Here is an 11,938-nt window from a genome sequence, read left to right as displayed (position 1 = left end):
TGGTGCGAACGGGTATGCTGCTACTGCGTTCCTGCCTGCCGGTCGGGCTACGGAGCAGCGGCGGCCGCCCGAAGCCCTCTGATCTGCGGTGGCGCCCCTCGCGGTAGCCGTTGTCCCCGTACGAAACTTGGCCGGGAGTTTCATGACCAGACAAGCATTAAAGGACTCTGATGAAACACTAGGACTAATCCGATGAAAATAGAACGTCGGACGGTGTGTGTCGCAATGGGCCGCCAGTAACTTTCTGTGAAGCGCTGCGCGTATGTCGGTTGAGCGTACACGCCTATGATCATATACGTTTCGCAGCTCTCCAGGGCGGGACTGGGCTTACGAAGCCCCAGAAGCGTCGATGGGAGCGGGCCATCGGGCAACTCGGTCCGGGGGCTTGTTGCACCCACAGGAGCACCGCGCGAGCTGCCAGGCCTGGATTTCCGGTCACGAGCCGGCCGGTAAAGGTGTTTCTTCGCCAGCACTTCGAGCTCTGTTTCCAAGCTCGAAGTGCTGCCCGCCGTGGGGCTCTTCATGCCTTAGCGATTTGCAGCTCTGGAGCTGGTTCCTGACACAACCGTTAAAACCGCGGCTCAAACAACTGCGTGCTCGCTGCGTATTTTCTCTTCATCGGGTCTTTTTCCTCGAGCGCGTGCCCCGTGGGGGTTTTCCCACGGTTTCTTTCCAGGTGAATTTTATGTGGCTCGTCTTGGTCGAGCTCTTGCCGCACTCCTTGGCACCCATTTGGTAAAATTATCGCACGGACAACCGTCCCATGCTTTTTCTTGAGGAATTGCGGGACACGTGGCCCGCCACTGCTGCGCACCAGCCTCCATCGGGCTTCTCCTACTTTCCCTCGCAGCCCATGCAGCTCCGAACAGCTCATGCCACGACGTTGGTTACATCCGACCGCCTTCTCTCTGAACGCCGTCGTGCACCATCTCCACAGCGCCCTTCGCTGTCCCCGGTGTGCCGTCGTCCTTTTCCTCCTGAAGCGGAAAGCTATAGCAGACCCAGTTACGGAAGCAATGACTGCGTCACCGCCGATCAGCCCATCCCCTAGTTATGTTACATGAGACGTTATTGATGCTGCCGCCGGCGTCATCGCAATCCTATTTCTCGTGGACTCCGGAGCTGCCATTTCTGTTATAGACGCAAAACTCTGGTGATTCTTGAAAAAGATTTTGACGGCGTACTTTGGGTTATCATAACGCACCGCTGCAGCTCATCCCATTCATCCATCAGGCGTGTGAACTGGTCCTGTAGCCACACAACAAGTCCTATACATCATTCACTTTGTTGTTCTTCAATCGGGGTCACATCACGTCATATTAATGTGGGACTTTTTACATCAAAATAGAGCAGTAATTGCGCCCGTTATAAAGCAGAGCTGTTTCCACTCTTCGACCCCACCGCTGAAGATACAGTCACTGCTTTCTCTGAAAAAGTGGTCCTGAAGGAGTCGAAATTCCACAGTACTCTTACGTCCTACTACCGCCATTTTGCCCATCTCTGCTTAATACGACCGTACTATCTACGCCATCTCAACTGTTTCGCCAGCGACGTTGTCTTATGCTGTCGTTCTCCGTGATTTCAATCCGTAATTAGCCAAACCATGTTTTTTATTATCAACCCCAGCTCCTGTCCTTGTACCTTATTCAAGGGAGAGTCGTTGGCCGCGTTGAGCCCGGCTCTTACGTTCTGACCGCTGACCCGCTCGACAATTCTTAGCCCCTTTGAAGTCAACGCACTGTGTGCTCCTAAAAAGGTGACATCACCATCTGCAGCTGTCTTCAGTAAGACCATCGATGTAAACCTCCCAACGCCTGAACGTGCCCGACTTCTCACACTACTGCACCGATTACGGGCACCTTTCGATTCTGTTCAACCTTCTCGGGGACGCGCAACAACTGCCGCTCACACCACTGATATCGGCTGTCACGCACCGTTACGGCTTCATACCGCGTCTCTCCCACGTGAGGCTGCTTTACTGACGAGCACGTAGACAACACGGTCCAGCTTGATGGTGTTCGACCACCCACCACTCCTTGGGAACCACCGGCGTTGCTCGTCAAGAAATGGACGGATTCATTAGGTTTTGCATTAATTACCACCGGTTATACAAGGTAAGACAGAAGGATGTGTATCCTTCCGTATAGATGACGCGCTCGACAGAGTGCAAGGCGTAGATCGCTTCTCCTCTCTTAAAGTACGCTCGAGTCCCCATGGCAGAGGCTGGGTCAGAGGCTTGAGGCTTGGGGCAGAGGCTTTTGTCCCTATAGCAGTGGCTTATCGGGCAAAAAAGGCGTTCGTAGCCCATGGTGGCCTCTATGAATGCAACGTTATGCCGTTTGGCCTCGGTAAAGCGCCTGGCTCATTCGAACAGGATGGTGGAAGATATTTTCCATCGGCTTAAAGGGACATTGAAGGGAATTTGTCAAGCTCTCCGTTCTGGCTCAAATTACCACACTTTTCATCGTTTATTAGGTTGATAAGTCGGTAATTATTTTATAAAGCGGGAAAGAAGAAAAAAAACTCCCACCTCCCCTCGCGGGAACCGCTGTGTAGATGCGACGCATAGGCGGAGCGGCGAAGGGACCGCGTTTTATAGCGCGCATAACGTTGATGACGATGTTGGCGTACTTGTAAAGCGGCGTGGACTCTAGGTGTTTGAGACAAGCGTGGATGTTGCTTCGCCGGAGAACAGCACAGCGGTTATATGCGCAGCGCGCCCGAAGGAGAGGAAACCGCGGAAGAGAGAGTACTGCACATGCGCCGGCCCCAGTGCGTCTGCCGCGGCTATGACGCAATGTGCCGCGGCTATGACGCAACACAATCCAACACAATTCACTTTATTCCAATCCAATCCAAATTCAATCCAATCCAATCCAATCCCATCCAATCCAAGCCAAGCCAAGCCAATCCAATCCAATCCAATCCAATCGAATCCAATCCAATGCCCCTCGCGAGAGAGTGTTCGCTATCGGAGAGGAGAGGGGGTGAGCGGCAGAGAGCGCAGCTGGCGCGGCGAAGAAAATGGGGGAGGAGTGGACAACGCCGACGACGACAACGACGACGACGCCGGAGAAACAACGCGAGTGAATCAGATGCTCTGCATTTAAAACTACCGTGCGCGGTCTGTGGCGGCCGCACCAACTGAAGGTTGTGACGACAGGAGGGGATGCACCTTGATTGGACGATGTCCACGGTTAGCATTCAAACAAGTTTCGGTTTCGATTCTGTAAAACAACATGCTTGACATCCGACGGCATCGTTCCAATCCGAATGGGCATTCTCTATATCTCAGTTATCGTCGTACCACGCTTCTGCCACGTTGTCGGCTGTAAAATGCCTAAGATTAGCCTTCCAGGACGGCTTGGAATAGTAGCACCCACTACCCGAGGCCTACGTAGTGGATGAACGCCCTCCGCGTCACTGCGGATGCTGAAATGCCATGCGCTTTTCCCGCTTATTCGGAGCTTGCCTCACTCATGCCTGTATTGTAAAAAGCGTGTTCGCACCTGGCCAAGGGTCTGCTTTTTTCTGGCCTGTACCAACTGCCCGCAAGTAGTCGGTGATTGTGTCAACAGCACGCCAACGAGAACTCGCTAGCCAGTCAGTGTCAGTGTGCGCCCATACTGCGAACTCGCTTGTGGAGCAGTGAACATTACGGCCCAAAAATGGTGAGCTCAGCTTAGAAAAACATCTTCCGCAAACAAGAAATCAACTTACAAAAAAAAAACACTGTACCCTCGGGGATTCGAACTTGTGACTAGCAAAATAACATACCTAGCGCTCCAAAGCACTCGGCCACGGGCCAGCGCTGTCAACGGCGGAAATATAAGGTATGTTTTTTGTATTCAGTTTACACTTTTATTTAGTTTTAGCATTTCAAGCAGCTTAGGTGAATATTTGTTGTATAACGCTCGTGCAGTAAGCGTACCCCAAATCTCTACCAATATATCACGTCTAGCAATTGCATTTTTTAGACGGAAGAGCGTTCGCAGATGTGTGGTCGTGCTTCTGACCGCTGTGCTTGTTCACCCAGCGCAAAAAAGTGCTTCCTGCTCCCTAGGTTTGCGCTGTACGGTAAACTTTTCAGTTGATTTTATTTCCTTAGCACCTATATTGACTTGGCTGTCCATTCTCCCGCCTTCAAGTGGCTTAGCTTTGCCTACTTGCGTACCAGTCAGCGAAGCGTCGCATGTGCACTACTGCAGCGCCTGTGTGGAGAGACCCGGACTCGGAGCTTGATACAGTGTACAAACTAACGAAGTAAAGAAAGGCACATTCTTTCATTCACAAACGTATTGTGGCTTAGTTTCTGTAGTGTTCGCGGAGCGCGAGAAACGTACAACCGACACGTCTGGCGTTCAGTCTGAGAGTGCCTTTATTTTTCGGTTCCCCTCCCCGGGTCGCGCCCTCGTAATTCCTTCGTCGGGCGGGCCGAGCCGCCGGCTGCGCGCCGTCGGCTCGGGTTTCCCTCGCGTCTCGGCATAAACACACAGCACATCTTCCCCTCTCAGCCTTCCCTTTTGCAAGCATTGGACAGGCTTGACTACGCGTCCACTCCGTGTCTTGTATCCTTGTGGGGCGGATGAGCTCTCCTGGGGTTCATTTGTTTCTGGCGGCTTTTGGTGGTCGTAAACCGGCGCTTCTCCCACCTCACGTCTCCTTGCATCTTGTGAAGCTGGCGGGTTTCTCCCAGGCGTTGATTCATTCGACGAGTGTGGAACCTCAACTTGAGGGACCGGGGCTAAGTGAATTCGGTTCCTTCTCAGTTGGTCTGTGTCTGTCCGCACAATGTAAGACCTCGGAGACCCCGCCGATGAAAGCACCATTCCAGTCTTGTTCTGGTTCTTTGTCCACACCGTTTCTCTTAGCTCCAAATCACGGAGGATCCGAGCCCCGTGCCTTCTGTCGTGGTTCCTCTTCTGCTGGGCTGCTCGGCGCAGTTCTCACGCCCGGAGCGCTGTATTGTCGACAACAGCGGGATCTAGCGAACTAGACACTGCAGGAACAGACGTTCCTAGACGCCGTCCCATTAAGGCCGATCCACACGACGGACCGAGTCTGCGGTCCGATCGGTCACGTGATGCCGCGTCACGGCCCGCCGCGGTCCGATGCAGCGCCGAGAGCATCCACACGGCGGACCGCCGTAGCAGACGACAGAGCGGTCCAACCAGCAACACTCTCCACCACAGTGCTTCCAACCAGACGAACTCGCGAACCCATACGAACGGCTCGCGCCCGCGCCGCACATGTTTTATGTGTATTTTGCGCTTGGTTTCGCGGTTATGCGCGCATTTTGGAGCAGTCGACATGGAAACAGCGCAAGCGTCGTTTGGCCGCTATGGCGTCAGCTTTGTACGTTGATGAAGAAGACTACCCTGCGCCGAAAAGGTCGTGCTGGGTAAAAAGTGGATGTGTCGAAAAGAGCTGGGACTGCGGAACAAGTTGTGGCGTGCGGAATCCAGAGCAGAGCGCATCCACACGGCGGGCCGGCTGAGCGGACCGGGAATGGCCGACCGTCTGAACACGCAAGCTGGAAGGTTGAACACAGGCGCCGTTTGGCCGCGACATGTTGTAACGCACACGCATGCACGAAACGTTTCATCCCCACAGTAACAGCCACCCGCGTGCCAGCCGGGCGGGCGCGCTCACGCAGCCGCCGGCGTCGTTCGCACGAAGGCGACACTACGAGCGGCGACGGTGGGGTGAGGCGGGCTGCATACGGCTCGTCACCGCTCGCTGGAACCGAACGCTTCCCGTAAATTCAGGTCCACATGCGTGAAACAAAGTGATAATGATGGCTAGCATTGCACTAGTAAGAGTCGTAGGACTCGCTAGTAAAAGCGCGGATGAAGTATGCGTCGCGATTGTAAGCCTACCCCGCCGCCTATCCCAGCCGGGGTGATTGACAGGCTCCTTCGAGCGCTTCGAAACAGCCGCGCTGCCTGCGCCATTCTCTATTGGCGGTGAGATCTTTGAGTGGCGCCCCCTGGCTCTGACGTCGGCTTAGGGATTCGCGCCGCTGTCGTCTGCTACCCTCCGCTTGTGAGGGGCAACAGTGCCTGGGCTAGAAATCGCCCGCTTCGTTGCTGAAGTGCGTTAAAAAGCGTATTTCTAGCGACTCAGTTATTTTGCCAGCTTCTGACGCATCTGAATAATTTGCAGCTGTATCCCCCACAAGTTTGCAACACACGAAGAGATAGAGAACAATTTTCTTCAGAGTATCGGTCAGAAGATCGTGTGTAACTCGTCCTTTCCTGCTTATTCGCGAGGATCAGCAATCAGAGCTTCTCGATAAGTATTCAAAATGCGTAGGCTTCCCTGCAGTATTTTTGAGATGCTCCTATGAAGACTCAACAGTCTAATACTACGCAAGCAGCGGCCTCTACACGCTCATCGCACAGCAGGAAATAAAGCGGCTTTCTTCTGTTTCTTTCGTTGTTGTCTTGTATCGGATTAATGTTTCTTGCTTTTTTTTCTGCCCAACGCATTAATTTTTCTGCGCCGTCACCAACCTCTTATTAGGAGGTTTCGGGATGTTTGGGAGCCTCACAAAGGTCGTGTGGATATTTCCTTCATTTTGTATGGCATACATTCCCTTCTTCACAAATTGGCTTTCATTACGGTTGCGTGCAAGAAGGCGCATATCCGCAGCGTGCTTTGTTTATTCACAAGCAAATACAATGAGAAGGTTTGTGCTACGCCACCGCGATCGCGCCCTTGACAACATGGTCCATAGTACTCGAAGGCGGCTTTTGTGCTCCGAATTTCTATCGTAATTATATCGTTATCATAACGAACTGACTCTCAACTCGAACAATGATGAGATGATTACGGTGTTGAAGGCATGATATACTCGCTAACTAACGTAATAAATAGTATACCTGCATATATTACCAGACTCGAAACCGAAGAAGAATTCCAAGTAGCTCTTCATTGCTTTTCAACCCTTCCAGGCGCGAAGAACAAATCCTATTCTACTCGGGATGGCGTTCTATGATTTGAAGAAAATTACTTTTACTCTCTTGTCCTGGACTGAGGACCCGGCCCACTAACCAGATCGATCTAATTGTTAAACAAAGTTTTCCCCTCCTCCCCTTACTCCTCCTCCTCCTCTTGAGTGCAGTTTTCCTATATCGGATATCCGAATGTCGGGAACATATGGCTGTTCAAAATGTTCCGAAATATCCCTCCAGGTCTTAACAAACATATATGTGTTACTATAAATTTAACGAAGACGTGAATCGTTTTGCTCAATAAACCTCCATACTGGTTAGATGCCTAGTATAGAATCAGCACGCGCGTAAATACACACTGGGTTATTTGGAACTCAACCTGCAGTTCTTGCAGTCTATATTGCATGACGGAAACTTTCATGCCTTGACAACGTAAAGTGATGTGACAAAACGCGTTCGAGCGTTCGGCAAGGTTGCAAAAACTGTTTTACCTTACATATGATTACAGGGAATCGTGATGCCTTCTGCCAAAGCCGACAGCCCTGAAGGCCTAGAATTTGTTTTGGTCTTCCATTTTCGCTGTTGTCGGTTATTAGCAGCTGACTGTTCTTTTTGTTCGAATGCTTACATGAGAAGCTGACGCCTAGCTCCGACTCTTCGCGGTCCGCACAGGACCGGCTTCGCAAGTAATGGGGTGGCGCCGGCAATGTTTCTCCCGTAGCGGTATCCAAAACTATACTTTAATTGACACCATGAGCTTTTTAGCTCATTGCGATTTTAAGCCTATTACTATGATAAAAAGTTACGCACACGCCAGTTCTGGTGCGGACAAGCATCAGACGTTGACCGAGCGCAAAGAAACAGCAGGGAGAGCGATCCTGAGTCAAGCAGACGACAAATGCGAGAATCCCTAAGCTGACGTCATGGAGGCGCGCTTCGCAGCGCCGCCTGTGTTCGCGCTCACCGCCAATTGGCGCAACTGGACCCGGCTCCGCCCACGCGGCGCGGGAGCTGTCAGACCACGCTGATTGATGTCGCGGTCCGCCGTCGAGACCGCGGACCGAAAAGCCTCGGCGAATATTTGGACCGCGAGGGCCGCGGTCCTGCGCGGTCCACTGGCGCTCCGCGCGAACTGGTGACGTCCTATCACGTGATGCGTGGACCGCGGTCCAAATAATCGTTTTGGTCCGCCGTGTGGATCGGCCTTTAACAACAATGCAGGGTTAAAGCCATTAGCAAGTGGCGTGGCTCTGCACGCCTTAACAGCAACATAACTGTCCCCCGTTTTCTGTAGGTTCTTCTTTATGATCAGCACGGCTGCCTCAACGAAGCCATTGCTTTGCGGGGACCTGGGGCTTGATGTTACGTGTTTAAAGCCCCATTCTTCTGCGTACTGGCGGAAAGAAGAGCCATCAAGTTTTTTGAACTGAGGTCCATTGTCGCGGGAAACTGTCTCAGGCGTGCCATGACTTGCAGAAATAGACTTCACGTGCTTGATGACTTCTTGCGCTGTCATACTCGGAAGCAGGGCGATCTCGGGATACCTTGAATAATAATCGGTCACAAGCAAGTAGTTCTTCCCTCCACAGTGAAACATGTCCATTGCAACTTTCTGCCATGGTCGATCGGGAAAACCAGATGGCACCAACGGCTCATGCCTGTATCCCTGTTTTTTAACGCACTGTGTATGTACACAGTGCGTTAAAAAACAGGGATACAAGCTCTTCGATTTCTGTCTATACACCCGGCCATCATACCGACTCTCGGGGTCTTGCTCGACACTTAAGAATTCCTTGATGTCCCTGGTGTATCTTTGCGAGTATTTCTTTGCGCATGGGCCCAGGAAATATAATCCTTTATCCTTTCGTGAGAAGGCCATCTTGAACAGCTATGTCTGACCTGTGCCGCCAAAAATATTTACATTGGAAAGGGAGCTCTTTGCGGTCTGGCCATCCATCATTGCAGTAGCTGCTCAACGTGCTGCAAATTGGATCTGCCGCTTGCTCGTGTCGAATTTCCGCAAGTCTCTTGTCAGTTAACGGAAGATTGGCAATTACTCTTCTAACGTATCATGCAACTTCTTCTTCAAGCTCAGTGCTATCTCGGTGAGGTGGCGGCTGTCGAGACAGAGCGTCAGCAGCAACAAGGTCCTTGCCTGGCACATGTGTCATTTTTTAGAAAAAACGCATCATGCGCATTTTAGCCTTTGTAGCCCGGGAGTGATATCCGACAAATGTTTCGACATGAAAATCGGAACTAACGGCTTATGGTCGGTTTCAATGGTAAACTGTAAGCCAGTGACATACTCCTGAAATTTCTCACTTGCCCAGGTCACAGCAAGGCCTTCTTTCTCAATCTGAGCGTACCTCCTTTCTGTCTTTGACAGGCTACGGGATGCGTACGCTACAGGTCGATAGACTCCATCTTTCTGCTTCTGTCGCAGAACTGCACTCAACCCGAACGATGAGGCATCTGCTGAAACTACAGTCATGTTCTCTGGGTCAAATGCTGATAGAACTGCACTTTCAGACAGCTTTTTCTTCAGCAGTTCGAAGCTTTTCTGTTGGGCTGAGGTCCATACCCACTCGCTTTTCGCGTTTAGAAGAGCGTTCATGGGGTGAGCTATTTCTGACATGTTCGGGACAAACTTCATCAGGTAGTTTGCCCTTCCGAGAAACCATCTCAGCTCCTGAGTGTTTGATGATGGTCTCATGTCAATGATAGCCTGCACTTTTGACGCGTCGGCATGAATTCCTTGGTTATCAACGATGTGTCCCAAGAACTTTACCCTTTGAACATTGAACTCGCACTTTTCACGGTTCAACGTGACGCCATGTTTCTGTAACCATTCCAGAACCGCTCTGAGACGGGCGTTATGCTCTGCTTGTGTCCTGCCGTGGATCAGGATATCATCCATGTTACGCACGACGCCTTCCAGGTTATCCAAAAACTGTGACATCTTCCTTTGGAAGAATTCAGGCACAGAACTGATTCGGAACGGTAGACTCTTGAACCGATACCTGCAAAATGGCGTTATGAACGTGGTCATGCTTCCAGACGTTTCCGCAAGCTCAAACTGCCAAAATCCTGTATTGGCGTCGACTTTGGAGAAGTACTGGGCTCCGGCAAGTTGCGCAAGGACATGTTCACTGACAGGCAGAGGGTGAACTTTTCGCTCTACAAACTTGTTAAGCTCAGTCAGGTCTACGCATATGCATACACCTCTGTCAGGTTTCTGAACAATGACCATTCCAGAACACCATTCCGTTGGTACCTCAACTGGCTCGATAACATCAAACTCAACCATCTCTCGAAGTTTTGCTTTGGCCTTCGACATTAATGGTATGGCAACTTTTCGAGGAGTGGTCAAAGCTAACGGTACAGCATATTATTTAACCTTGATCTTGTATGCGAGCTTAATTTTACCAAGACGGCAGAACAGCTTGGGAAACTCACCCTGTGGGTTGACAGCTTCGCTTTTCTGAATGATGACTTGATCAAAACGTTTTACAATGCCTAGTTCTTCGCTAGCTTTCCTTGACAGGAGGGGCATCTGAAGACCATCCACAACATAGATGCTTCCTTTCATCGACGTGTCGCGGTATGACATCTCTGCCGTTCAAAACCTTTTCTGGCTTCTGGAGATGAAGATCCCTGAAATATCTCCAGTACGTTTTCACAGGAATCACAGTCACAGCAGCTCCAGTGTCCACTTTGAAGGTGACGGGCGACGCATTGATGTCCACAGTAGCCATCCACTTGTCGTCGCAGATGGATGAGACGGCTCCGAGAAATGCATCGTTGCTACCGACGATCTCGCGGACTGATCCTCCTCCTTTGCAGACACGGGAAAAATGTCTTTATTGCAGCCCTTGTTGCACGTCGCGTTTTGTGCAGGGCACTTCCCTGTAGTGTGCTGCGAGTAGTCACAGAAGATACACTGCTTTGCTTCGGATTCAGGCGGCTTCCTTTCTCGTGTTGCAGACCGCTTTCGATTTCTTGGAGGTACAGTCGTTTTACGAGTCTGGCCGACTATGTCCAGATTTCCTTCCTTGTCTCCGTGGAGCGTAGCCGCTTGTTCTTTTACGACTTCAGACTGTCGCGCCATGTTGGTGGCCTTTTCGAGGGTCAGCTCCGCATCCAGCTGCATTCGTTCAGACAGCTTGCGGTCCCTGATGCTCACTACTATCCGGTCCCGGATCATCTCGTCATGCAGTTCTCCGAAACTGCACAACTTGGCCAGTCGGTGTAGCTCACTGCCGAACTTTTTGACACCTTCTGAAGAACGTCGCTCTTTCGTACGCGACATTTCTTCGAACTACTAAGTGGTTCTCGAACGCCTGCAAAACATCGTTGTAGCTGTTCTTCTGTTCCTCTGTCAACTTGAATGAGGCAAGGATATCTTCTGGTTTGTCGCCCATAAAGTAGACCAATGCGTAGACTTGTTCCACCGCGCATTTCGAGGCGAGGCAACTCACGATGCGAAAACGTCCAAAACGCCGCTTCCGTTGCGGCCACTCACTTGGCCTTGCGAAAGTAAATTCCTCCGGAGGCTTGCATTGGAAACTGGACATGGCCATTTTTCCTTCCTGGGCGTGCGACCCCTCCATCGGTGCCTTCGTAGCAAGTTCGAACGTACGCTGCCTCCATGTAGTGTTCGCGGAGCGCGAGGAACGTACAACCGGCACGTCTGGCGTTCAGTCTGAGAGTGCCTTCATTTTTCGGTCCCCCTCCCCGGGTCGCGCCCTCGTAATTCCTTCGGAGGGCGGGCCGAGCCTCCGGCTGCGCGCCGTCGGCTCGGGTTTCCCTTGCGTCTCGGCATAAACACACAGCACAGTTTCAACTGAGCGAGCGAATTGCGACGACCCGTACGTGACAGGCGGCCTAAACGCTGGGCCGACTGACTCTGTCGGGAGATCGGTGAGCCGCGCAGTAGCGCCGCCAATCGACAGCTCATCTCACCCTGACGTCACACGAAAACG

The sequence above is a fragment of the Haemaphysalis longicornis genome, unplaced genomic scaffold (assembly GCF_048455015.1).
Source record: "Haemaphysalis longicornis isolate Haplotype H1 unplaced genomic scaffold, Haemaphysalis longicornis Haplotype H1 scaffold_1, whole genome shotgun sequence".
Classification (NCBI taxonomy): domain Eukaryota; kingdom Metazoa; phylum Arthropoda; class Arachnida; order Ixodida; family Ixodidae; genus Haemaphysalis; species Haemaphysalis longicornis.
This window is presented reverse-complemented; position numbering follows the sequence as displayed.